The sequence below is a fragment of the Misgurnus anguillicaudatus genome, chromosome 20 (genome assembly GCF_027580225.2).
Source record: "Misgurnus anguillicaudatus chromosome 20, ASM2758022v2, whole genome shotgun sequence".
In the NCBI taxonomy this organism is placed as follows: Eukaryota; Metazoa; Chordata; class Actinopteri; order Cypriniformes; family Cobitidae; genus Misgurnus; species Misgurnus anguillicaudatus.
Window position 1 is genome coordinate 3764566 of NC_073356.2, and position 23779 is coordinate 3788344.

General features: G+C 47.7%; 39 non-coding genes across 39 annotated transcripts; all 39 read left to right on the plus strand.

The window, feature by feature from the left end:
* Positions 1-379: 379 nt before the first annotated feature.
* On the plus strand, positions 380-461 carry trnal-aag (transfer RNA leucine (anticodon AAG)). Its single transcript has one exon. It is a non-coding gene; the product is annotated as a tRNA-Leu (tRNA).
* Positions 462-847: 386 nt separating this feature from the next.
* trnal-uag (transfer RNA leucine (anticodon UAG)) lies at positions 848-929 on the plus strand. The gene has a single exon. It is a non-coding gene; the product is annotated as a tRNA-Leu (tRNA).
* A 680-nt stretch (positions 930-1609) lies between these two features.
* Positions 1610-1691, plus strand: trnal-aag (transfer RNA leucine (anticodon AAG)). The gene has a single exon. It is a non-coding gene; the product is annotated as a tRNA-Leu (tRNA).
* A 409-nt stretch (positions 1692-2100) lies between these two features.
* On the plus strand, positions 2101-2182 carry trnal-aag (transfer RNA leucine (anticodon AAG)). The gene has a single exon. It is a non-coding gene; the product is annotated as a tRNA-Leu (tRNA).
* Positions 2183-2568: 386 nt separating this feature from the next.
* On the plus strand, positions 2569-2650 carry trnal-uag (transfer RNA leucine (anticodon UAG)). Its single transcript has one exon. It is a non-coding gene; the product is annotated as a tRNA-Leu (tRNA).
* A 969-nt stretch (positions 2651-3619) lies between these two features.
* Positions 3620-3701, plus strand: trnal-aag (transfer RNA leucine (anticodon AAG)). Its single transcript has one exon. It is a non-coding gene; the product is annotated as a tRNA-Leu (tRNA).
* A 386-nt stretch (positions 3702-4087) lies between these two features.
* On the plus strand, positions 4088-4169 carry trnal-uag (transfer RNA leucine (anticodon UAG)). Its single transcript has one exon. It is a non-coding gene; the product is annotated as a tRNA-Leu (tRNA).
* Positions 4170-4849: 680 nt separating this feature from the next.
* trnal-aag (transfer RNA leucine (anticodon AAG)) lies at positions 4850-4931 on the plus strand. Its single transcript has one exon. It is a non-coding gene; the product is annotated as a tRNA-Leu (tRNA).
* A 409-nt stretch (positions 4932-5340) lies between these two features.
* trnal-aag (transfer RNA leucine (anticodon AAG)) lies at positions 5341-5422 on the plus strand. Its single transcript has one exon. It is a non-coding gene; the product is annotated as a tRNA-Leu (tRNA).
* Positions 5423-5831: 409 nt separating this feature from the next.
* Positions 5832-5913, plus strand: trnal-aag (transfer RNA leucine (anticodon AAG)). Its single transcript has one exon. It is a non-coding gene; the product is annotated as a tRNA-Leu (tRNA).
* A 386-nt stretch (positions 5914-6299) lies between these two features.
* Positions 6300-6381, plus strand: trnal-uag (transfer RNA leucine (anticodon UAG)). Its single transcript has one exon. It is a non-coding gene; the product is annotated as a tRNA-Leu (tRNA).
* A 969-nt stretch (positions 6382-7350) lies between these two features.
* Positions 7351-7432, plus strand: trnal-aag (transfer RNA leucine (anticodon AAG)). The gene has a single exon. It is a non-coding gene; the product is annotated as a tRNA-Leu (tRNA).
* A 386-nt stretch (positions 7433-7818) lies between these two features.
* On the plus strand, positions 7819-7900 carry trnal-uag (transfer RNA leucine (anticodon UAG)). Its single transcript has one exon. It is a non-coding gene; the product is annotated as a tRNA-Leu (tRNA).
* Positions 7901-8580: 680 nt separating this feature from the next.
* On the plus strand, positions 8581-8662 carry trnal-aag (transfer RNA leucine (anticodon AAG)). Its single transcript has one exon. It is a non-coding gene; the product is annotated as a tRNA-Leu (tRNA).
* A 409-nt stretch (positions 8663-9071) lies between these two features.
* trnal-aag (transfer RNA leucine (anticodon AAG)) lies at positions 9072-9153 on the plus strand. Its single transcript has one exon. It is a non-coding gene; the product is annotated as a tRNA-Leu (tRNA).
* A 409-nt stretch (positions 9154-9562) lies between these two features.
* Positions 9563-9644, plus strand: trnal-aag (transfer RNA leucine (anticodon AAG)). The gene has a single exon. It is a non-coding gene; the product is annotated as a tRNA-Leu (tRNA).
* Positions 9645-10053: 409 nt separating this feature from the next.
* trnal-aag (transfer RNA leucine (anticodon AAG)) lies at positions 10054-10135 on the plus strand. The gene has a single exon. It is a non-coding gene; the product is annotated as a tRNA-Leu (tRNA).
* Positions 10136-10521: 386 nt separating this feature from the next.
* trnal-uag (transfer RNA leucine (anticodon UAG)) lies at positions 10522-10603 on the plus strand. The gene has a single exon. It is a non-coding gene; the product is annotated as a tRNA-Leu (tRNA).
* Positions 10604-11284: 681 nt separating this feature from the next.
* Positions 11285-11366, plus strand: trnal-aag (transfer RNA leucine (anticodon AAG)). Its single transcript has one exon. It is a non-coding gene; the product is annotated as a tRNA-Leu (tRNA).
* Positions 11367-11775: 409 nt separating this feature from the next.
* On the plus strand, positions 11776-11857 carry trnal-aag (transfer RNA leucine (anticodon AAG)). Its single transcript has one exon. It is a non-coding gene; the product is annotated as a tRNA-Leu (tRNA).
* Positions 11858-12266: 409 nt separating this feature from the next.
* trnal-aag (transfer RNA leucine (anticodon AAG)) lies at positions 12267-12348 on the plus strand. Its single transcript has one exon. It is a non-coding gene; the product is annotated as a tRNA-Leu (tRNA).
* Positions 12349-12734: 386 nt separating this feature from the next.
* Positions 12735-12816, plus strand: trnal-uag (transfer RNA leucine (anticodon UAG)). Its single transcript has one exon. It is a non-coding gene; the product is annotated as a tRNA-Leu (tRNA).
* A 681-nt stretch (positions 12817-13497) lies between these two features.
* On the plus strand, positions 13498-13579 carry trnal-aag (transfer RNA leucine (anticodon AAG)). The gene has a single exon. It is a non-coding gene; the product is annotated as a tRNA-Leu (tRNA).
* A 409-nt stretch (positions 13580-13988) lies between these two features.
* On the plus strand, positions 13989-14070 carry trnal-aag (transfer RNA leucine (anticodon AAG)). Its single transcript has one exon. It is a non-coding gene; the product is annotated as a tRNA-Leu (tRNA).
* Positions 14071-14456: 386 nt separating this feature from the next.
* On the plus strand, positions 14457-14538 carry trnal-uag (transfer RNA leucine (anticodon UAG)). Its single transcript has one exon. It is a non-coding gene; the product is annotated as a tRNA-Leu (tRNA).
* Positions 14539-15218: 680 nt separating this feature from the next.
* On the plus strand, positions 15219-15300 carry trnal-aag (transfer RNA leucine (anticodon AAG)). Its single transcript has one exon. It is a non-coding gene; the product is annotated as a tRNA-Leu (tRNA).
* Positions 15301-15687: 387 nt separating this feature from the next.
* Positions 15688-15769, plus strand: trnal-uag (transfer RNA leucine (anticodon UAG)). The gene has a single exon. It is a non-coding gene; the product is annotated as a tRNA-Leu (tRNA).
* A 680-nt stretch (positions 15770-16449) lies between these two features.
* On the plus strand, positions 16450-16531 carry trnal-aag (transfer RNA leucine (anticodon AAG)). Its single transcript has one exon. It is a non-coding gene; the product is annotated as a tRNA-Leu (tRNA).
* Positions 16532-16940: 409 nt separating this feature from the next.
* trnal-aag (transfer RNA leucine (anticodon AAG)) lies at positions 16941-17022 on the plus strand. The gene has a single exon. It is a non-coding gene; the product is annotated as a tRNA-Leu (tRNA).
* A 386-nt stretch (positions 17023-17408) lies between these two features.
* Positions 17409-17490, plus strand: trnal-uag (transfer RNA leucine (anticodon UAG)). Its single transcript has one exon. It is a non-coding gene; the product is annotated as a tRNA-Leu (tRNA).
* A 680-nt stretch (positions 17491-18170) lies between these two features.
* trnal-aag (transfer RNA leucine (anticodon AAG)) lies at positions 18171-18252 on the plus strand. Its single transcript has one exon. It is a non-coding gene; the product is annotated as a tRNA-Leu (tRNA).
* A 409-nt stretch (positions 18253-18661) lies between these two features.
* trnal-aag (transfer RNA leucine (anticodon AAG)) lies at positions 18662-18743 on the plus strand. The gene has a single exon. It is a non-coding gene; the product is annotated as a tRNA-Leu (tRNA).
* Positions 18744-19129: 386 nt separating this feature from the next.
* On the plus strand, positions 19130-19211 carry trnal-uag (transfer RNA leucine (anticodon UAG)). Its single transcript has one exon. It is a non-coding gene; the product is annotated as a tRNA-Leu (tRNA).
* Positions 19212-19891: 680 nt separating this feature from the next.
* trnal-aag (transfer RNA leucine (anticodon AAG)) lies at positions 19892-19973 on the plus strand. The gene has a single exon. It is a non-coding gene; the product is annotated as a tRNA-Leu (tRNA).
* Positions 19974-20382: 409 nt separating this feature from the next.
* trnal-aag (transfer RNA leucine (anticodon AAG)) lies at positions 20383-20464 on the plus strand. The gene has a single exon. It is a non-coding gene; the product is annotated as a tRNA-Leu (tRNA).
* Positions 20465-20850: 386 nt separating this feature from the next.
* Positions 20851-20932, plus strand: trnal-uag (transfer RNA leucine (anticodon UAG)). Its single transcript has one exon. It is a non-coding gene; the product is annotated as a tRNA-Leu (tRNA).
* A 680-nt stretch (positions 20933-21612) lies between these two features.
* On the plus strand, positions 21613-21694 carry trnal-aag (transfer RNA leucine (anticodon AAG)). The gene has a single exon. It is a non-coding gene; the product is annotated as a tRNA-Leu (tRNA).
* A 386-nt stretch (positions 21695-22080) lies between these two features.
* trnal-uag (transfer RNA leucine (anticodon UAG)) lies at positions 22081-22162 on the plus strand. Its single transcript has one exon. It is a non-coding gene; the product is annotated as a tRNA-Leu (tRNA).
* A 1158-nt stretch (positions 22163-23320) lies between these two features.
* trnal-aag (transfer RNA leucine (anticodon AAG)) lies at positions 23321-23402 on the plus strand. The gene has a single exon. It is a non-coding gene; the product is annotated as a tRNA-Leu (tRNA).
* Positions 23403-23779: the final 377 nt, after the last annotated feature.

The window sequence follows — 23779 nt, forward strand, 5'->3', positions numbered from 1 at the left end:
CAGTCGGGCACTGTATCAGATTTCTGTAAGATAATCTGGAAAATAAAGTGGTTTTGGCATGCAAGAACATCCCACGTGTTAATTGGTTTGTCAGAAGCGCTTCCTTTAGATTTCTGTGGGAGCTTTGGGAATCTCACCTAATTTTTGATTTCAAGCAAACCCCATGGCTTCATTTGTTGTGTCAGATGTACTTTCTAAACGATAGGGAGACATGCAAATTGTGCAGTACTAGTGGTCTTCCAGGACAGGTTTGAAAACCCCTGGTCTAAGGCGCTGTGACTTGTGAATGTAATGTTCAGTTAACTTGAATGAAGCTGGCTTGATGCTCGATGCAGCCTGCATATGCGAGCTCTGGACAACAAAAGCAACTCCTTTAAGTGGTAGCGTGGCCGAGCGGTCTAAGGCGCTGGATTAAGGCTCCAGTCTCTTCGGAGGCGTGGGTTCGAATCCCACCGCTGCCAGGAGCAATTTTAAAGAGGCTCAATTGCCAGCAGTCGGGCACTGTATCAGATTTCTGTAAGATAATCTGGAAAATAAAGTGGTTTTGGCATGCAAGAACATCCCACGTGTTAATTGGTTTGTCAGAAGCGCTTCCTTTAGATTTCTGTGGGAGCTTTGGGAATCTCACCTAATTTTTGATTTCAAGCAAACCCCATGGCTTCATTTGTTGTGTCAGATGTACTTTCGAAACGATAGAACTCTGTAGGATTTGGGAACTCCAGGAGTATGACTCAGCACAGCAGGACCTTAAAGACGATTCTCTCCCGCCAACGAGGTCCTCGAAATCAACTGAGGCTGTCCGTGGAGCTGCACCTCCCCGAAACTCACCAGAGAGCTTTCTCCAAAGGGTAGCGTGGCCGAGCGGTCCAAGGCGCTGGATTTAGGCTCCAGTCTCTCCGGGGGCGTGGGTTCGAATCCCACCGCTGCCAGCAGTTGTTTTAAAGAGGCTCTATTGCCAGCAGTCAGCCAGGCCAGATGGATAGGCGCTTTGGAAGTCTCACGTGGATCGTTTCTCAATCGGAAGGCTGCAGCCTCCTGGGGGTCACGTTTCTAGGCTGCGTACGTTATAAAGACTCTCTTATTTCAGAATACTACCAAATACCAAGTTGACTCTTATTCTTAGTTAATCGTAAATTGCTGTAATATGCTTGTGACTTGCGAATGTAATGTTCAGTTAACTTGAATGAAGCTGCCTTGATGCTCGATGCAGCCGCATATGTGAGCTCCGGACAACCAAAGCAACCCCTTTAAGTGGTAGCGTGGCCGTGCGGTCTAAGGCAGGGGTTTTCAAACCTGTCCTGGAGGACCACTAGTACTGCACATTTTGCATGTTTCCCTTTTGTGACACACCTCATTCAGTTACCTTAGACACCCAGTTCAGGTCTTGCAGTCTCTACTAATGAGTTGAACATTTAAACCAGGTGTGTCTAATGAGGGAGACATGCAAATTGTGCAGTACTAGTGGTCCTCCAGGACAGGTTTGAAAACCCCTGGTCTAAGGCGCTGTGACTTGTGAATGTAATGTTCAGTTAACTTGAATGAAGCTGGCTTGATGCTCGATGCAGCCTGCATATGCGCGCTCTGGACAACAAAAGCAACCCCTTTAAGTGGTAGCGTGGCCGAGCGGTCTAAGGCGCTGGATTAAGGCTCCAGTCTCTTCGGAGGCGTGGGTTCGAATCCCACCGCTGCCAGGAGCAATTTTAAAGAGGTTCAATTGCCAGCAGTCGGGCACTGTATCAGATTTCTGTAAGATAATCTGGAAAATAAAGTGGTTTTGGCATGCAAGAACATCCCACGTGTTAATTGGTTTGTCAGAAGCGCTTCCTTTAGATTTCTGTGGGAGCTTTGGGAATCTCACCTAATTTTTGATTTCAAGCAAACCCCATGGCTTCATTTGTTGTGTCAGATGTACTTTCTAAACGATAGGGAGACATGCAAATTGTGCAGTACTAGTGGTCCTCCAGGACAGGTTTGAAAACCCCTGGTCTAAGGCGCTGTGACTTGTGAATGTAATGTTCAGTTAACTTGAATGAAGCTGGCTTGATGCTCGATGCAGCCTGCATATGCGAGCTCTGGACAACGAAAGCAACCCCTTTAAGTGGTAGCGTGGCCGAGCGGTCTAAGGCGCTGGATTAAGGCTCCAGTCTCTTCGGAGGCGTGGGTTCGAATCCCACCGCTGCCAGGAGCAATTTTAAAGAGGCTCAATTGCCAGCAGTCGGGCACTGTATCAGATTTCTGTAAGATAATCTGGAAAATAAAGTGGTTTTGGCATGCAAGAACATCCCACGTGTTAATTGGTTTGTCAGAAGCGCTTCCTTTAGATTTCTGTGGGAGCTTTGGGAATCTCACCTAATTTTTGATTTCAAGCAAACCCCATGGCTTCATTTGTTGTGTCAGATGTACTTTCGAAACGATAGAACTCTGTAGGATTTGGGAACTCCAGGAGTATGACTCAGCACAGCAGGACCTTAAAGACGATTCTCTCCCGCCAACGAGGTCCTCGAAATCAACTGAGGCTGTCCGTGGAGCTGCACCTCCCCGAAACTCACCAGAGAGCTTTCTCCAAAGGGTAGCGTGGCCGAGCGGTCCAAGGCGCTGGATTTAGGCTCCAGTCTCTCCGGGTGCGTGGGTTCGAATCCCACCGCTGCCAGCAGTTGTTTTAAAGAGGCTCTATTGCCAGCAGTCAGCCAGGCCAGATGGATAGGCGCTTTGGAAGTCTCACGTGGATCGTTTCTCAATCGGAAGGCTGCAGCCTCCTGGGGGTCACGTTTCTAGGCTGCGTACGTTATAAAGACTCTCTTATTTCAGAATACTACCAAATACCAAGTTGACTCTTATTCTTAGTTAATCGTAAATTGCTGTAATATGCTTGTGACTTGCGAATGTAATGTTCAGTTAACTTGAATGAAGCTGCCTTGATGCTCGATGCAGCCGCATATGTGAGCTCCGGACAACCAAAGCAACCCCTTTAAGTGGTAGCGTGGCCGTGCGGTCTAAGGCAGGGGTTTTCAAACCTGTCCTGGAGGACCACTAGTACTGCACATTTTGCATGTTTCCCTTTTGTGACACACCTCATTCAGTTACCTTAGACACCCAGTTCAGGTCTTGCAGTCTCTACTAATGAGTTGAACATTTAAACCAGGTGTGTCTAATGAGGGAGACATGCAAATTGTGCAGTACTATTGGTCCTCCAGGACAGGTTTGAAAACCCCTGGTCTAAGGCGCTGTGACTTGTGAATGCAGTCGGGCACTGTATCAGATTTCTGTAAGATAATCTGGAAAATAAAGTGGTTTTGGCATGCAAGAACATCCCACGTGTTAATTGGTTTGTCAGAAGCGCTTCCTTTAGATTTCTGTGGGAGCTTTGGGAATCTCACCTAATTTTTGATTTCAAGCAAACCCCATGGCTTCATTTGTTGTGTCAGATGTACTTTCTAAACGATAGGGAGACATGCAAATTGTGCAGTACTAGTGGTCTTCCAGGACAGGTTTGAAAACCCCTGGTCTAAGGCGCTGTGACTTGTGAATGTAATGTTCAGTTAACTTGAATGAAGCTGGCTTGATGCTCGATGCAGCCTGCATATGCGAGCTCTGGACAACAAAAGCAACCCCTTTAAGTGGTAGCGTGGCCGAGCGGTCCAAGGCGCTGGATTAAGGCTCCAGTCTCTTCGGAGGCGTGGGTTCGAATCCCACCGCTGCCAGGAGCAATTTTAAAGAGGCTCAATTGCCAGCAGTCGGGCACTGTATCAGATTTCTGTAAGATAATCTGGAAAATAAAGTGGTTTTGGCATGCAAGAACATCCCACGTGTTAATTGGTTTGTCAGAAGCGCTTCCTTTAGATTTCTGTGGGAGCTTTGGGAATCTCACCTAATTTTTGATTTCAAGCAAACCCCATGGCTTCATTTGTTGTGTCAGATGTACTTTCGAAACGATAGAACTCTGTAGGATTTGGGAACTCCAGGAGTATGACTCAGCACAGCAGGACCTTAAAGACGATTCTCTCCCGCCAACGAGGTCCTCGAAATCAACTGAGGCTGTCCGTGGAGCTGCACCTCCCCGAAACTCACCAGAGAGCTTTCTCCAAAGGGTAGCGTGGCCGAGCGGTCCAAGGCGCTGGATTTAGGCTCCAGTCTCTCCGGGGGCGTGGGTTCGAATCCCACCGCTGCCAGCAGTTGTTTTAAAGAGGCTCTATTGCCAGCAGTCAGCCAGGCCAGAGGGATAGGCGCTTTGGAAGTCTCACGTTGATCGTTTCTCAATCGGAAGGCTGCAGCCTCCTGTGGGTCACGTTTCTAGGCTGCGTACGTTATAAAGACTCTCTTATTTCAGAATACTACCAAATACCAAGTTGACTCTTATTCTTAGTTAATCGTAAATTGCTGTAATATGCTTGTGACTTGCGAATGTAATGTTCAGTTAACTTGAATGAAGCTGCCTTGATGCTCGATGCAGCCGCATATGTGAGCTCCGGACAACCAAAGCAACCCCTTTAAGTGGTAGCGTGGCCGTGCGGTCTAAGGCAGGGGTTTTCAAACCTGTCCTGGAGGACCACTAGTACTGCACATTTTGCATGTTTCCCTTTTGTGACACACCTCATTCAGTTACCTTAGACACCCAGTTCAGGTCTTGCAGTCTCTACTAATGAGTTGAACATTTAAACCAGGTGTGTCTAATGAGGGAGACATGCAAATTGTGCAGTACTAGTGGTCCTCCAGGACAGGTTTGAAAACCCCTGGTCTAAGGCGCTGTGACTTGTGAATGTAATGTTCAGTTAACTTGAATGAAGCTGGCTTGATGCTCGATGCAGCCTGCATATGCGCGCTCTGGACAACAAAAGCAACCCCTTTAAGTGGTAGCGTGGCCGAGCGGTCTAAGGCGCTGGATTAAGGCTCCAGTCTCTTCGGAGGCGTGGGTTCGAATCCCACCGCTGCCAGGAGCAATTTTAAAGAGGTTCAATTGCCAGCAGTCGGGCACTGTATCAGATTTCTGTAAGATAATCTGGAAAATAAAGTGGTTTTGGCATGCAAGAACATCCCACGTGTTAATTGGTTTGTCAGAAGCGCTTCCTTTAGATTTCTGTGGGAGCTTTGGGAATCTCACCTAATTTTTGATTTCAAGCAAACCCCATGGCTTCATTTGTTGTGTCAGATGTACTTTCTAAACGATAGGGAGACATGCAAATTGTGCAGTACTAGTGGTCCTCCAGGACAGGTTTGAAAACCCCTGGTCTAAGGCGCTGTGACTTGTGAATGTAATGTTCAGTTAACTTGAATGAAGCTGGCTTGATGCTCGATGCAGCCTGCATATGCGAGCTCTGGACAACGAAAGCAACACCTTTAAGTGGTAGCGTGGCCGAGCGGTCTAAGGCGCTGGATTAAGGCTCCAGTCTCTTCGGAGGCGTGGGTTCGAATCCCACCGCTGCCAGGAGCAATTTTAAAGAGGCTCAATTGCCAGCAGTCGGGCACTGTATCAGATTTCTGTAAGATAATCTGGAAAATAAAGTGGTTTTGGCATGCAAGAACATCCCACGTGTTAATTGGTTTGTCAGAAGCGCTTCCTTTAGATTTCTGTGGGAGCTTTGGGAATCTCACCTAATTTTTGATTTCAAGCAAACCCCATGGCTTCATTTGTTGTGTCAGATGTACTTTCTAAACGATAGGGAGACATGCAAATTGTGCAGTACTAGTGGTCTTCCAGGACAGGTTTGAAAACCCCTGGTCTAAGGCGCTGTGACTTGTGAATGTAATGTTCAGTTAACTTGAATGAAGCTGGCTTGATGCTCGATGCAGCCTGCATATGCGAGCTCTGGACAACAAAAGCAACCCCTTTAAGTGGTAGCGTGGCCGAGCGGTCTAAGGCGCTGGATTAAGGCTCCAGTCTCTTCGGAGGCGTGGGTTCGAATCCCACCGCTGCCAGGAGCAATTTTAAAGAGGCTCAATTGCCAGCAGTCGGGCACTGTATCAGATTTCTGTAAGATAATCTGGAAAATAAAGTGGTTTTGGCATGCAAGAACATCCCACGTGTTAATTGGTTTGTCAGAAGCGCTTCCTTTAGATTTCTGTGGGAGCTTTGGGAATCTCACCTAATTTTTGATTTCAAGCAAACCCCATGGCTTCATTTGTTGTGTCAGATGTACTTTCGAAACGATAGAACTCTGTAGGATTTGGGAACTCCAGGAGTATGACTCAGCACAGCAGGACCTTAAAGACGATTCTCTCCCGCCAACGAGGTCCTCGAAATCAACTGAGGCTGTCCGTGGAGCTGCACCTCCCCGAAACTCACCAGAGAGCTTTCTCCAAAGGGTAGCGTGGCCGAGCGGTCCAAGGCGCTGGATTTAGGCTCCAGTCTCTCCGGGGGCGTGGGTTCGAATCCCACCGCTGCCAGCAGTTGTTTTAAAGAGGCTCTATTGCCAGCAGTCAGCCAGGCCAGATGGATAGGCGCTTTGGAAGTCTCACGTGGATCGTTTCTCAATCGGAAGGCTGCAGCCTCCTGGGGGTCACGTTTCTAGGCTGCGTACGTTATAAAGACTCTCTTATTTCAGAATACTACCAAATACCAAGTTGACTCTTATTCTTAGTTAATCGTAAATTGCTGTAATATGCTTGTGACTTGCGAATGTAATGTTCAGTTAACTTGAATGAAGCTGCCTTGATGCTCGATGCAGCCGCATATGTGAGCTCCGGACAACCAAAGCAACCCCTTTAAGTGGTAGCGTGGCCGTGCGGTCTAAGGCAGGGGTTTTCAAACCTGTCCTGGAGGACCACTAGTACTGCACATTTTGCATGTTTCCCTTTTGTGACACACCTCATTCAGTTACCTTAGACACCCAGTTCAGGTCTTGCAGTCTCTACTAATGAGTTGAACATTTAAACCAGGTGTGTCTAATGAGGGAGACATGCAAATTGTGCAGTACTATTGGTCCTCCAGGACAGGTTTGAAAACCCCTGGTCTAAGGCGCTGTGACTTGTGAATGCAGTCGGGCACTGTATCAGATTTCTGTAAGATAATCTGGAAAATAAAGTGGTTTTGGCATGCAAGAACATCCCACGTGTTAATTGGTTTGTCAGAAGCGCTTCCTTTAGATTTCTGTGGGAGCTTTGGGAATCTCACCTAATTTTTGATTTCAAGCAAACCCCATGGCTTCATTTGTTGTGTCAGATGTACTTTCTAAACGATAGGGAGACATGCAAATTGTGCAGTACTAGTGGTCCTTCAGGACAGGTTTGAAAACCCCTGGTCTAAGGCGCTGTGACTTGTGAATGTAATGTTCAGTTAACTTGAATGAAGCTGGCTTGATGCTCGATGCAGCCTGCATATGCGAGCTCTGGACAACAAAAGCAACCCCTTTAAGTGGTAGCGTGGCCGAGCGGTCCAAGGCGCTGGATTAAGGTTCCAGTCTCTTCGGAGGCGTGGGTTCGAATCCCACCGCTGCCAGGAGCAATTTTTAAGAGGCTCAATTGCCAGCAGTCGGGCACTGTATCAGATTTCTGTAAGATAATCTGGAAAATAAAGTGGTTTTGGCATGCAAGAACATCCCACGTGTTAATTGGTTTGTCAGAAGCGCTTCCTTTAGATTTCTGTGGGAGCTTTGGGAATCTCACCTAATTTTTGATTTCAAGCAAACCCCATGGCTTCATTTGTTGTGTCAGATGTACTTTCGAAACGATAGAACTCTGTAGGATTTGGGAACTCCAGGAGTATGACTCAGCACAGCAGGACCTTAAAGACGATTCTCTCCCGCCAACGAGGTCCTCGAAATCAACTGAGGCTGTCCGTGGAGCTGCACCTCCCCGAAACTCACCAGAGAGCTTTCTCCAAAGGGTAGCGTGGCCGAGCGGTCCAAGGCGCTGGATTTAGGCTCCAGTCTCTCCGGGGGCGTGGGTTCGAATCCCACCGCTGCCAGCAGTTGTTTTAAAGAGGCTCTATTGCCAGCAGTCAGCCAGGCCAGAGGGATAGGCGCTTTGGAAGTCTCACGTTGATCGTTTCTCAATCGGAAGGCTGCAGCCTCCTGTGGGTCACGTTTCTAGGCTGCGTACGTTATAAAGACTCTCTTATTTCAGAATACTACCAAATACCAAGTTGACTCTTATTCTTAGTTAATCGTAAATTGCTGTAATATGCTTGTGACTTGCGAATGTAATGTTCAGTTAACTTGAATGAAGCTGCCTTGATGCTCGATGCAGCCGCATATGTGAGCTCCGGACAACCAAAGCAACCCCTTTAAGTGGTAGCGTGGCCGTGCGGTCTAAGGCAGGGGTTTTCAAACCTGTCCTGGAGGACCACTAGTACTGCACATTTTGCATGTTTCCCTTTTGTGACACACCTCATTCAGTTACCTTAGACACCCAGTTCAGGTCTTGCAGTCTCTACTAATGAGTTGAACATTTAAACCAGGTGTGTCTAATGAGGGAGACATGCAAATTGTGCAGTACTAGTGGTCCTCCAGGACAGGTTTGAAAACCCCTGGTCTAAGGCGCTGTGACTTGTGAATGTAATGTTCAGTTAACTTGAATGAAGCTGGCTTGATGCTCGATGCAGCCTGCATATGCGCGCTCTGGACAACAAAAGCAACCCCTTTAAGTGGTAGCGTGGCCGAGCGGTCTAAGGCGCTGGATTAAGGCTCCAGTCTCTTCGGAGGCCTGGGTTCGAATCCCACCGCTGCCAGGAGCAATTTTAAAGAGGTTCAATTGCCAGCAGTCGGGCACTGTATCAGATTTCTGAAAGATAATCTGGAAAATAAAGTGGTTTTGGCATGCAAGAACATCCCACGTGTTAATTGGTTTGTCAGAAGCGCTTCCTTTAGATTTCTGTGGGAGCTTTGGGAATCTCACCTAATTTTTGATTTCAAGCAAACCCCATGGCTTCATTTGTTGTGTCAGATGTACTTTCTAAACGATAGGGAGACATGCAAATTGTGCAGTACTAGTGGTCCTCCAGGACAGGTTTGAAAACCCCTGGTCTAAGGCGCTGTGACTTGTGAATGTAATGTTCAGTTAACTTGAATGAAGCTGGCTTGATGCTCGATGCAGCCTGCATATGCGAGCTCTGGACAACGAAAGCAACACCTTTAAGTGGTAGCGTGGCCGAGCGGTCTAAGGCGCTGGATTAAGGCTCCAGTCTCTTCGGAGGCGTGGGTTCGAATCCCACCGCTGCCAGGAGCAATTTTAAAGAGGCTCAATTGCCAGCAGTCGGGCACTGTATCAGATTTCTGTAAGATAATCTGGAAAATAAAGTGGTTTTGGCATGCAAGAACATCCCACGTGTTAATTGGTTTGTCAGAAGCGCTTCCTTTAGATTTCTGTGGGAGCTTTGGGAATCTCACCTAATTTTTGATTTCAAGCAAACCCCATGGCTTCATTTGTTGTGTCAGATGTACTTTCTAAACGATAGGGAGACATGCAAATTGTGCAGTACTAGTGGTCCTCCAGGACAGGTTTGAAAACCCCTGGTCTAAGGCGCTGTGACTTGTGAATGTAATGTTCAGTTAACTTGAATGAAGCTGGCTTGATGCTCGATGCAGCCTGCATATGCGAGCTCTGGACAACGAAAGCAACCCCTTTAAGTGGTAGCGTGGCCGAGCGGTCTAAGGCGCTGGATTAAGGCTCCAGTCTCTTCGGAGGCGTGGGTTCGAATCCCACCGCTGCCAGGGGCAATTTTAAAGAGGCTCAATTGCCAGCAGTCGGGCACTGTATCAGGTTTCTGTAAGATAATCTGGAAAATAAAGTGGTTTTGGCATGCAAGAACATCCCACGTGTTAATTGGTTTGTCAGAAGCGCTTCCTTTAGATTTCTGTGGGAGCTTTGGGAATCTCACCTAATTTTTGATTTCAAGCAAACCCCATGGCTTCATTTGTTGTGTCAGATGTACTTTCTAAACGATAGGGAGACATGCAAATTGTGCAGTACTAGTGGTCCTCCAGGACAGGTTTGAAAACCCCTGGTCTAAGGCGCTGTGACTTGTGAATGTAATGTTCAGTTAACTTGAATGAAGCTGGCTTGATGCTCGATGCAGCCTGCATATGCGAGCTCTGGACAACAAAAGGAACCCCTTTAAGTGGTAGCGTGGCCGAGCGGTCTAAGGCGCTGGATTAAGGCTCCAGTCTCTTTGGAGGCGTGGGTTCGAATCCCACCGCTGCCAGGAGCAATTTTAAAGAGGCTCAATTGCCAGCAGTCGGGCACTGTATCAGATTTCTGTAAGATAATCTGGAAAATAAAGTGGTTTTGGCATGCAAGAACATCCCACGTGTTAATTGGTTTGTCAGAAGCGCTTCCTTTAGATTTCTGTGGGAGCTTTGGGAATCTCACCTAATTTTTGATTTCAAGCAAACCCCATGGCTTCATTTGTTGTGTCAGATGTACTTTCGAAACGATAGAACTCTGTAGGATTTGGGAACTCCAGGAGTATGACTCAGCACAGCAGGACCTTAAAGACGATTCTCTCCCGCCAACGAGGTCCTCGAAATCAACTGAGGCTGTCCGTGGAGCTGCACCTCCCCGAAACTCACCAGAGAGCTTTCTCCAAAGGGTAGCGTGGCCGAGCGGTCCAAGGCGCTGGATTTAGGCTCCAGTCTCTCCGGGGGCGTGGGTTCGAATCCCACCGCTGACAGCAGTTGTTTTAAAGAGGCTCTATTGCCAGCAGTCAGCCAGGCCAGAGGGATAGGCGCTTTGGAAGTCTCACGTTGATCGTTTCTCAATCGGAAGGCTGCAGCCTCCTGTGGGTCACGTTTCTAGGCTGCGTACGTTATAAAGACTCTCTTATTTCAGAATACTACCAAATACCAAGTTGACTCTTATTCTTAGTTAATCGTAAATTGCTGTAATATGCTTGTGACTTGCGAATGTAATGTTCAGTTAACTTGAATGAAGCTGCCTTGATGCTCGATGCAGCCGCATATGTGAGCTCCGGACAACCAAAGCAACCCCTTTAAGTGGTAGCGTGGCCGTGCGGTCTAAGGCAGGGGTTTTCAAACCTGTCCTGGAGGACCACTAGTACTGCACATTTTGCATGTTTCCCTTTTGTGACACACCTCATTCAGTTACCTTAGACACCCAGTTCAGGTCTTGCAGTCTCTACTAATGAGTTGAACATTTAAACCAGGTGTGTCTAATGAGGGAGACATGCAAATTGTGCAGTACTAGTGGTCCTCCAGGACAGGTTTGAAAACCCCTGGTCTAAGGCGCTGTGACTTGTGAATGTAATGTTCAGTTAACTTGAATGAAGCTGGCTTGATGCTCGATGCAGCCTGCATATGCGCGCTCTGGACAACAAAAGCAACCTCCTTTAAGTGGTAGCGTGGCCGAGCGGTCTAAGGCGCTGGATTAAGGCTCCAGTCTCTTCGGAGGCGTGGGTTCGAATCCCACCGCTGCCAGGAGCAATTTTAAAGAGGCTCAATTGCCAGCAGTCGGGCACTGTATCAGATTTCTGTAAGATAATCTGGAAAATAAAGTGGTTTTGGCATGCAAGAACATCCCACGTGTTAATTGGTTTGTCAGAAGCGCTTCCTTTAGATTTCTGTGGGAGCTTTGGGAATCTCACCTAATTTTTGATTTCAAGCAAACCCCATGGCTTCATTTGTTGTGTCAGATGTACTTTCTAAACGATAGGGTGACATGCAAATTGTGCAGTACTAGTGGTCCTCCAGGACAGGTTTGAAAACCCCTGGTCTAAGGCGCTGTGACTTGTGAATGTAATGTTCAGTTAACTTGAATGAAGCTGGCTTGATGCTCGATGCAGCCTGCATATGCGAGCTCTGGACAACGAAAGCAACCCCTTTAAGTGGTAGCGTGGCCGAGCGGTCTAAGGCGCTGGATTAAGGCTCCAGTCTCTTCGGAGGCGTGGGTTCGAATCCCACCGCTGCCAGGGGCAATTTTAAAGAGGCTCAATTGCCAGCAGTCGGGCACTGTATCAGGTTTCTGTAAGATAATCTGGAAAATAAAGTGGTTTTGGCATGCAAGAACATCCCACGTGTTAATTGGTTTGTCAGAAGCGCTTCCTTTAGATTTCTGTGGGAGCTTTGGGAATCTCACCTAATTTTTGATTTCAAGCAAACCCCATGGCTTCATTTGTTGTGTCAGATGTACTTTCTAAACGATAGGGAGACATGCAAATTGTGCAGTACTAGTGGTCCTCCAGGACAGGTTTGAAAACCCCTGGTCTAAGGCGCTGTGACTTGTGAATGTAATGTTCAGTTAACTTGAATGAAGCTGGCTTGATGCTCGATGCAGCCTGCATATGCGAGCTCTGGACAACAAAAGGAACCCCTTTAAGTGGTAGCGTGGCCGAGCGGTCTAAGGCGCTGGATTAAGGCTCCAGTCTCTTTGGAGGCGTGGGTTCGAATCCCACCGCTGCCAGGAGCAATTTTAAAGAGGCTCAATTGCCAGCAGTCGGGCACTGTATCAGATTTCTGTAAGATAATCTGGAAAATAAAGTGGTTTTGGCATGCAAGAACATCCCACGTGTTAATTGGTTTGTCAGAAGCGCTTCCTTTAGATTTCTGTGGGAGCTTTGGGAATCTCACCTAATTTTTGATTTCAAGCAAACCCCATGGCTTCATTTGTTGTGTCAGATGTACTTTCGAAACGATAGAACTCTGTAGGATTTGGGAACTCCAGGAGTATGACTCAGCACAGCAGGACCTTAAAGACGATTCTCTCCCGCCAACGAGGTCCTCGAAATCAACTGAGGCTGTCCGTGGAGCTGCACCTCCCCGAAACTCACCAGAGAGCTTTCTCCAAAGGGTAGCGTGGCCGAGCGGTCCAAGGCGCTGGATTTAGGCTCCAGTCTCTCCGGGGGCGTGGGTTCGAATCCCACCGCTGACAGCAGTTGTTTTAAAGAGGCTCTATTGCCAGCAGTCAGCCAGGCCAGAGGGATAGGCGCTTTGGAAGTCTCACGTTGATCGTTTCTCAATCGGAAGGCTGCAGCCTCCTGTGGGTCACGTTTCTAGGCTGCGTACGTTATAAAGACTCTCTTATTTCAGAATACTACCAAATACCAAGTTGACTCTTATTCTTAGTTAATCGTAAATTGCTGTAATATGCTTGTGACTTGCGAATGTAATGTTCAGTTAACTTGAATGAAGCTGCCTTGATGCTCGATGCAGCCGCATATGTGAGCTCCGGACAACCAAAGCAACCCCTTTAAGTGGTAGCGTGGCCGTGCGGTCTAAGGCAGGGGTTTTCAAACCTGTCCTGGAGGACCACTAGTACTGCACATTTTGCATGTTTCCCTTTTGTGACACACCTCATTCAGTTACCTTAGACACCCAGTTCAGGTCTTGCAGTCTCTACTAATGAGTTGAACATTTAAACCAGGTGTGTCTAATGAGGGAGACATGCAAATTGTGCAGTACTAGTGGTCCTCCAGGACAGGTTTGAAAACCCCTGGTCTAAGGCGCTGTGACTTGTGAATGTAATGTTCAGTTAACTTGAATGAAGCTGGCTTGATGCTCGATGCAGCCTGCATATGCGCGCTCTGGACAACAAAAGCAACCTCCTTTAAGTGGTAGCGTGGCCGAGCGGTCTAAGGCGCTGGATTAAGGCTCCAGTCTCTTCGGAGGCGTGGGTTCGAATCCCACCGCTGCCAGGAGCAATTTTAAAGAGGTTCAATTGCCAGCAGTCGGGCACTGTATCAGATTTCTGTAAGATAATCTGGAAAATAAAGTGGTTTTGGCATGCAAGAACATCCCACGTGTTAATTGGTTTGTCAGAAGCGCTTCCTTTAGATTTCTGTGGGAGCTTTGGGAATCTCACCTAATTTTTGATTTCAAGCAAACCCCATGGCTTCATTTGTTGTGTCAGATGTACTTTCTAAACGATAGGGAGACATGCAAATTGTGCAGTACTAGTGGTCCTCCAGGACAGGTTTGAAAACCCCTGGTCTAAGGCGCTGTGACTTGTGAATGTAATGTTCAGTTAACTTGAATGAAGCTGGCTTGATGCTCGATGCAGCCTGCATATGCGAGCTCTGGACAACAAAAGCAACCCCTTTAAGTGGTAGCGTGGCCGAGCGGTCTAAGGCGCTGGATTAAGGCTCCAGTCTCTTCGGAGGCGTGGGTTCGAATCCCACCGCTGCCAGGAGCAATTTTAAAGAGGCTCAATTGCCAGCAGTCGGGCACTGTATCAGATTTCTGTAAGATAATCTGGAAAATAAAGTGGTTTTGGCATGCAAGAACATCCCACGTGTTAATTGGTTTGTCAGAAGCGCTTCCTTTAGATTTCTGTGGGAGCTTTGGGAATCTCACCTAATTTTTGATTTCAAGCAAACCCCATGGCTTCATTTGTTGTGTCAGATGTACTTTCGAAACGATAGAACTCTGTAGGATTTGGGAACTCCAGGAGTATGACTCAGCACAGCAGGACCTTAAAGACGATTCTCTCCCGCCAACGAGGTCCTCGAAATCAACTGAGGCTGTCCGTGGAGCTGCACCTCCCCGAAACTCACCAGAGAGCTTTCTCCAAAGGGTAGCGTGGCCGAGCGGTCCAAGGCGCTGGATTTAGGCTCCAGTCTCTCCGGGGGCGTGGGTTCGAATCCCACCGCTGCCAGCAGTTGTTTTAAAGAGGCTCTATTGCCAGCAGTCAGCCAGGCCAGATGGATAGGCGCTTTGGAAGTCTCACGTGGATCGTTTCTCAATCGGAAGGCTGCAGCCTCCTGGGGGTCACGTTTCTAGGCTGCGTACGTTATAAAGACTCTCTTATTTCAGAATACTACCAAATACCAAGTTGACTCTTATTCTTAGTTAATCGTAAATTGCTGTAATATGCTTGTGACTTGCGAATGTAATGTTCAGTTAACTTGAATGAAGCTGCCTTGATGCTCGATGCAGCCGCATATGTGAGCTCCGGACAACCAAAGCAACCCCTTTAAGTGGTAGCGTGGCCGTGCGGTCTAAGGCAGGGGTTTTCAAACCTGTCCTGGAGGACCACTAGTACTGCACATTTTGCATGTTTCCCTTTTGTGACACACCTCATTCAGTTACCTTAGACACCCAGTTCAGGTCTTGCAGTCTCTACTAATGAGTTGAACATTTAAACCAGGTGTGTCTAATGAGGGAGACATGCAAATTGTGCAGTACTATTGGTCCTCCAGGACAGGTTTGAAAACCCCTGGTCTAAGGCGCTGTGACTTGTGAATGTAATGTTCAGTTAACTTGAATGAAGCTGGCTTGATGCTCGATGCAGCCTGCATATGCGCGCTCTGGACAACAAAAGCAACCCCTTTAAGTGGTAGCGTGGCCGAGCGGTCTAAGGCGCTGGATTAAGGCTCCAGTCTCTTCGGAGGCGTGGGTTCGAATCCCACCGCTGCCAGGAGCAATTTTAAAGAGGTTCAATTGCCAGCAGTCGGGCACTGTATCAGATTTCTGTAAAATAATCTGGAAAATAAAAGTGGTTTTGGCATGCAAGAACATCCCACGTGTTAATTGGTTTGTCAGAAGCGCTTCCTTTAGATTTCTGTGGGAGCTTTGGGAATCTCACCTAATTTTTGATTTCAAGCAAACCCCATGGCTTCATTTGTTGTGTCAGATGTACTTTCGAAACGATAGAACTCTGTAGGATTTGGGAACTCCAGGAGTATGACTCAGCACAGCAGGACCTTAAAGACGATTCTCTCCCGCCAACGAGGTCCTCGAAATCAACTGAGGCTGTCCGTGGAGCTGCACCTCCCCGAAACTCACCAGAGAGCTTTCTCCAAAGGGTAGCGTGGCCGAGCGGTCCAAGGCGCTGGATTTAGGCTCCAGTCTCTCCGGGGGCGTGGGTTCGAATCCCACCGCTGCCAGCAGTTGTTTTAAAGAGGCTCTATTGCCAGCAGTCAGCCAGGCCAGAGGGATAGGCGCTTTGGAAGTCTCACGTTGATCGTTTCTCAATCGGAAGGCTGCAGCCTCCTGTGGGTCACGTTTCTAGGCTGCGTACATTATAAAGACTCTCTTATTTCAGAATACTACCAAATACCAAGTTGACTCTTATTCTTAGTTAATCGTAAATTGCTGTAATATGCTTGTGACTTGCGAATGTAATGTTCAGTTAACTTGAATGAAGCTGCCTTGATGCTCGATGCAGCCGCATATGTGAGCTCCGGACAACCAAAGCAACCCCTTTAAGTGGTAGCGTGGCCGTGCGGTCTAAGGCAGGGGTTTTCAAACCTGTCCTGGAGGACCACTAGTACTGCACATTTTGCATGTTTCCCTTTTGTGACACACCTCATTCAGTTACCTTAGACACCCAGTTCAGGTCTTGCAGTCTCTACTAATGAGTTGAACATTTAAACCAGGTGTGTCTAATGAGGGAGACATGCAAATTGTGCAGTACTATTGGTCCTCCAGGACAGGTTTGAAAACCCCTGGTCTAAGGCGCTGTGACTTGTGAATGTAATGTTCAGTTAACTTGAATGAAGCTGGCTTGATGCTCGATGCAGCCTGCATATGCGCGCTCTGGACAACAAAAGCAACCCCTTTAAGTGGTAGCGTGGCCGAGCGGTCTAAGGCGCTGGATTAAGGCTCCAGTCTCTTCGGAGGCGTGGGTTCGAATCCCACCGCTGCCAGGAGCAATTTTAAAGAGGTTCAATTGCCAGCAGTCGGGCACTGTATCAGATTTCTGTAAGATAATCTGGAAAATAAAGTGGTTTTGGCATGCAAGAACATCCCACGTGTTAATTGGTTTGTCAGAAGCGCTTCCTTTAGATTTCTGTGGGAGCTTTGGGAATCTCACCTAATTTTTGATTTCAAGCAAACCCCATGGCTTCATTTGTTGTGTCAGATGTACTTTCTAAACGATAGGGAGACATGCAAATTGTGCAGTACTAGTGGTCCTCCAGGACAGGTTTGAAAACCCCTGGTCTAAGGCGCTGTGACTTGTGAATGTAATGTTCAGTTAACTTGAATGAAGCTGGCTTGATGCTCGATGCAGCCTGCATATGCGAGCTCTGGACAACGAAAGCAACCCCTTTAAGTGGTAGCGTGGCCGAGCGGTCTAAGGCGCTGGATTAAGGCTCCAGTCTCTTCGGAGGCGTGGGTTCGAATCCCACCGCTGCCAGGAGCAATTTTAAAGAGGCTCAATTGCCAGCAGTCGGGCACTGTATCAGATTTCTGTAAGATAATCTGGAAAATAAAGTGGTTTTGGCATGCAAGAACATCCCACGTGTTAATTGGTTTGTCAGAAGCGCTTCCTTTAGATTTCTGTGGGAGCTTTGGGAATCTCACCTAATTTTTGATTTCAAGCAAACCCCATGGCATCATTTGTTGTGTCAGATGTACTTTCGAAACGATAGAACTCTGTAGGATTTGGGAACTCCAGGAGTATGACTCAGCACAGCAGGACCTTAAAGACGATTCTCTCCCGCCAACGAGGTCCTCGAAATCAACTGAGGCTGTCCGTGGAGCTGCACCTCCCCGAAACTCACCAGAGAGCTTTCTCCAAAGGGTAGCGTGGCCGAGCGGTCCAAGGCGCTGGATTTAGGCTCCAGTCTCTCCGGGGGCGTGGGTTCGAATCCCACCGCTGCCAGCAGTTGTTTTAAAGAGGCTCTATTGCCAGCAGTCAGCCAGGCCAGATGGATAGGCGCTTTGGAAGTCTCACGTGGATCGTTTCTCAATCGGAAGGCTGCAGCCTCCTGGGGGTCACGTTTCTAGGCTGCGTACGTTATAAAGACTCTCTTATTTCAGAATACTACCAAATACCAAGTTGACTCTTATTCTTAGTTAATCGTAAATTGCTGTAATATGCTTGTGACTTGCGAATGTAATGTTCAGTTAACTTGAATGAAGCTGCCTTGATGCTCGATGCAGCCGCATATGTGAGCTCCGGACAACCAAAGCAACCCCTTTAAGTTGTAGCGTGGCCGTGCGGTCTAAGGCAGGGGTTTTCAAACCTGTCCTGGAGGACCACTAGTACTGCACATTTTGCATGTTTCCCTTTTGTGACACACCTCATTCAGTTACCTTAGACACCCAGTTCAGGTCTTGCAGTCTCTACTAATGAGTTGAACATTTAAACCAGGTGTGTCTAATGAGGGAGACATGCAAATTGTGCAGTACTATTGGTCCTCCAGGACAGGTTTGAAAACCCCTGGTCTAAGGCGCTGTGACTTGTGAATGTAATGTTCAGTTAACTTGAATGAAGCTGGCTTGATGCTCGATGCAGCCTGCATATGCGCGCTCTGGACAACAAAAGCAACCCCTTTAAGTGGTAGCGTGGCCGAGCGGTCTAAGGCGCTGGATTAAGGCTCCAGTCTCTTCGGAGGCGTGGGTTCGAATCCCACCGCTGCCAGGAGCAATTTTAAAGAGGTTCAATTGCCAGCAGTCGGGCACTGTATCAGATTTCTGTAAGATAATCTGGAAAATAAAGTGGTTTTGGCATGCAAGAACATCCCACGTGTTAATTGGTTTGTCAGAAGCGCTTCCTTTAGATTTCTGTGGGAGCTTTGGGAATCTCACCTAATTTTTGATTTCAAGCAAACCCCATGGCTTCATTTGTTGTGTCAGATGTACTTTCTAAACGATAGGGAGACATGCAAATTGTGCAGTACTAGTGGTCCTCCAGGACAGGTTTGAAAACCCCTGGTCTAAGGCGCTGTGACTTGTGAATGTAATGTTCAGTTAACTTGAATGAAGCTGGCTTGATGCTCGATGCAGCCTGCATATGCGAGCTCTGGACAACGAAAGCAACCCCTTTAAGTGGTAGCGTGGCCGAGCGGTCTAAGGCGCTGGATTAAGGCTCCAGTCTCTTCGGAGGCGTGGGTTCGAATCCCACCGCTGCCAGGAGCAATTTTAAAGAGGCTCAATTGCCAGCAGTCGGGCACTGTATCAGATTTCTGTAAGATAATCTGGAAAATAAAGTTGTTTTGGCATGCAAGAACATCCCACGTGTTAATTGGTTTGTCAGAAGCGCTTCCTTTAGATTTCTGTGGGAGCTTTGGGAATCTCACCTAATTTTTGAATTCAAGCAAACCCCATGGCTTCATTTGTTGTGTCAGATGTACTTTCGAAACGATAGAACTCTGTAGGATTTGGGAACTCCAGGAGTATGACTCAGCACAGCAGGACCTTAAAGACGATTCTCTCCCGCCAACGAGGTCCTCGAAATCAACTGAGGCTGTCCGTGGAGCTGCACCTCCCCGAAACTCACCAGAGAGCTTTCTCCAAAGGGTAGCGTGGCCGAGCAGTCCAAGGCGCTGGGTTTAGGCTCCAGTCTCTCCGTGGGCGTGGGTTCGAATCCCACCGCTGCCAGCAGTTGTTTTAAAGAGGCTCTATTGCCAGCAGTCAGCCAGGCCAGAGGGATAGGCGCTTTGGAAGTCTCACGTGGATCGTTTCTCAATCGGAAGGCTGCAGCCTCCTGGGGGTCACGTTTCTAGGCTGCGTACGTTATAAAGACTCTCTTATTTCAGAATACTACCAAATACCAAGTTGACTCTTATTCTTAGTTAATCGTAAATTGCTGTAATATGCTTGTGACTTGCGAATGTAATGTTCAGTTAACTTGAATGAAGCTGCCTTGATGCTCGATGCAGCCGCATATGTGAGCTCCGGACAACCAAAGCAACCCCTTTAAGTGGTAGCGTGGCCGTGCGGTCTAAGGCAGGGGTTTTCAAACCTGTCCTGGAGGACCACTAGTACTGCACATTTTGCATGTTTCCCTTTTGTGACACACCTCATTCAGTTACCTTAGACACCCAGTTCAGGTCTTGCAGTCTCTACTAATGAGTTGAACATTAAAACCAGGTGTGTCTAATGAGGGAGACATGCAAATTGTGCAGTACTAGTGGTCCTCCAGGACAGGTTTGAAAACCCCTGGTCTAAGGCGCTGTGACTTGTGAATGTAATGTTCAGTTAACTTGAATGAAGCTGGCTTGATGCTCGATGCAGCCTGCATATGCGAGCTCTGGACAACAAAAGCAACCCCTTTAAGTGGTAGCGTGGCCGAGCGGTCTAAGGCGCTGGATTAAGGCTCCAGTCTCTTCGGAGGCGTGGGTTCGAATCCCACCGCTGCCAGGAGCAATTTTAAAGAGGCTCAATTGCCAGCAGTCGGGCACTGTATCAGATTTCTGTAAGATAATATGGAAAATAAAGTGGTTTTGGCATGCAAGAACATCCCACGTGTTAATTGGTTTGTCAGAAGCGCTTCCTTTAGATTTCTGTGGGAGCTTTGGGAATCTCACCTAATTTTTGATTTCAAGCAAACCCCATGGCTTCATTTGTTGTGTCAGATGTACTTTCTAAACGATAGGGAGACATGCAAATTGTGCAGTACTAGTGGTCCTCCAGGACAGGTTTGAAAACCCCTGGTCTAAGGCGCTGTGACTTGTGAATGTAATGTTCAGTTAACTTGAATGAAGCTGGCTTGATGCTCGATGCAGCCTGCATATGCGAGCTCTGGACAACGAAAGCAACCCCTTTAAGTGGTAGCGTGGCCGAGCGGTCTAAGGCGCTGGATTAAGGCTCCAGTCTCTTCGGAGGCGTGGGTTCGAATCCCACCGCTGCCAGGAGCAATTTTAAAGAGGCTCAATTGCCAGCAGTCGGGCACTGTATCAGATTTCTGTAAGATAATCTGGAAAATAAAGTGGTTTTGGCATGCAAGAACATCCCACGTGTTAATTGGTTTGTCAGAAGCGCTTCCTTTAGATTTCTGTGGGAGCTTTGGGAATCTCACCTAATTTTTGATTTCAAGCAAACCCCATGGCTTCATTTGTTGTGTCAGATGTACTTTCGAAACGATAGAACTCTGTAGGATTTGGGAACTCCAGGAGTATGACTCAGCACAGCAGGACCTTAAAGACGATTCTCTCCCGCCAACGAGGTCCTCGAAATCAACTGAGGCTGTCCCTGGAGCTGCACCTCCCCGAAACTCACCAGAGAGCTTTCTCCAAAGGGTAGCGTGGCCGAGCGGTCCAAGGCGCTGGGTTTAGGCTCCAGTCTCTCCGTGGGCGTGGGTTCGAATCCCACCGCTGCCAGCAGTTGTTTTAAAGAGGCTCTATTGCCAGCAGTCAGCCAGGCCAGAGGGATAGGCGCTTTGGAAGTCTCACGTGGATCGTTTCTCAATCGGAAGGCTGCAGCCTCCTGGGGGTCACGTTTCTAGGCTGCGTACGTTATAAAGACTCTCTTATTTCAGAATACTACCAAATACCAAGTTGACTCTTATTCTTAGTTAATCGTAAATTGCTGTAATATGCTTGTGACTTGCGAATGTAATGTTCAGTTAACTTGAATGAAGCTGCCTTGATGCTCGATGCAGCCGCATATGTGAGCTCCGGACAACCAAAGCAACCCCTTTAAGTGGTAGCGTGGCCGTGCGGTCTAAGGCAGGGGTTTTCAAACCTGTCCTGGAGGACCACTAGTACTGCACATTTTGCATGTTTCCCTTTTGTGACACACCTCATTCAGTTACCTTAGACACCCAGTTCAGGTCTTGCAGTCTCTACTAATGAGTTGAACATTTAAACCAGGTGTGTCTAATGAGGGAGACATGCAAATTGTGCAGTACTAGTGGTCCTCCAGGACAGGTTTGAAAACCCCTGGTCTAAGGCGCTGTGACTTGTGAATGTAATGTTCAGTTAACTTGAATGAAGCTGGCTTGATGCTCGATGCAGCCTGCATATGCGAGCTCTGGACAACAAAAGCAACCCCTTTAAGTGGTAGCGTGGCCGAGCGGTCTAAGGCGCTGGATTAAGGCTCCAGTCTCTTCGGAGGCGTGGGTTCGAATCCCACCGCTGCCAGGAGCAATTTTAAAGAGGCTCAATTGCCAGCAGTCGGGCACTGTATCAGATTTCTGTAAGATAATATGGAAAATAAAGTGGTTTTGGCATGCAAGAACATCCCACGTGTTAATTGGTTTGTCAGAAGCGCTTCCTTTAGATTTCTGTGGGAGCTTTGGGAATCTCACCTAATTTTTGATTTCAAGCAAACCCCATGGCTTCATTTGTTGTGTCAGATGTACTTTCGAAACGATAGAACTCTGTAGGATTTGGGAACTCCAGGAGTATGACTCAGCACAGCAGGACCTTAAAGACGATTCTCTCCCGCCAACGAGGTCCTCGAAATCAACTGAGGCTGTCCGTGGAGCTGCACCTCCCCGAAACTCACCAGAGAGCTTTCTCCAAAGGGTAGCGTGGCCGAGCGGTCCAAGGCGCTGGATTTAGGTTCCAGTCTCTCCGGGGGCGTGGGTTCGAATCCCACCGCTGCCAGCAGTTGTTTTAAAGAGGCTCTATTGCCAGCAGTCAGCCAGGCCAGAGGGATAGGCGTTTTGGAAGTCTCACGTTGATCGTTTCTCAATCGGAAGGCTGCAGCCTCCTGTGGGTCACGTTTCTAGGCTGCGTACGTTATAAAGACTCTCTTATTTCAGAATACTACCAAATACCAAGTTGACTCTTATTCTTAGTTAATCGTAAATTGCTGTAATATGCTTGTGACTTGCGAATGTAATGTTCAGTTAACTTGAATGAAGCTGCCTTGATGCTCGATGCAGCCGCATATGTGAGCTCCGGACAACCAAAGCAACCCCTTTAAGTGGTAGCGTGGCCGTGCGGTCTAAGGCAGGGGTTTTCAAACCTGTCCTGGAGGACCACTAGTACTGCACATTTTGCATGTTTCCCTTTTGTGACACACCTCATTCAGTTACCTTAGACACCCAGTTCAGGTCTTGCAGTCTCTACTAATGAGTTGAACATTTAAACCAGGTGTGTCTAATGAGGGAGACATGCAAATTGTGCAGTACTAGTGGTCCTCCAGGACAGGTTTGAAAACCCCTGGTCTAAGGCGCTGTGACTTGTGAATGTAATGTTCAGTTAACTTGAATGAAGCTGGCTTGATGCTCGATGCAGCCTGCATATGCGCGCTCTGGACAACAAAAGCAACCCCTTTAAGTGGTAGCGTGGCCGAGCGGTCTAAGGCTCCAGTTTCTTCGGAGGCGTGGGTTCGAATCCCACCGCTGCCAGGAGCAATTTTAAAGAGGTTCAATTGCCAGCAGTCGGGCACTGTATCAGATTTCTGTAAGATAATCTGGAAAATAAAGTGGTTTTGGCATGCAAGAACATCCCACGTGTTAATTGGTTTGTCAGAAGCGCTTCCTTTATATTTCTGTGGGAGCTTTGGGAATCTCACCTAATTTTTGATTTCAAGCAAACCCCATGGCTTCATTTGTTGTGTCAGATGTACTTTCTAAACGATAGGGAGACATGCAAATTGTGCAGTACTAGTGGTCCTCCAGGACAGGTTTGAAAACCCCTGGTCTAAGGCGCTGTGACTTGTGAATGTAATGTTCAGTTAACTTGAATGAAGCTGGCTTGATGCTCGATGCAGCCTGCATATGTGAGCTCTGGACAACGAAAGCAACCCCTTTAAGTGGTAGCGTGGCCGAGCGGTCTAAGGCGCTGCATTAAGGCTCCAGTCTCTTCGGAGGCGTGGGTTCGAATCCCACCGCTGCCAGGAGCAATTTTAAAGAGGCTCAATTGCCAGCAGTCGGGCACTGTATCAGATTTCTGTAAGATAATCTGGAAAATAAAGTGGTTTTGGCATGCAAGAACATCCCACGTGTTAATTGGTTTGTCAGAAGCGCTTCCTTTAGATTTCTGTGGGAGCTTTGGGAATCTCACCTAATTTTTGATTTCAAGCAAACCCCATGGCTTCATTTGTTGTGTCAGATGTACTTTCGAAACGATAGAACTCTGTAGGATTTGGGAACTCCAGGAGTATGACTCAGCACAGCAGGACCTTAAAGACGATTCTCTCCCGCCAACGAGGTCCTCGAAATCAACTGAGGCTGTCCGTGGAGCTGCACCTCCCCGAAACTCACCAGAGAGCTT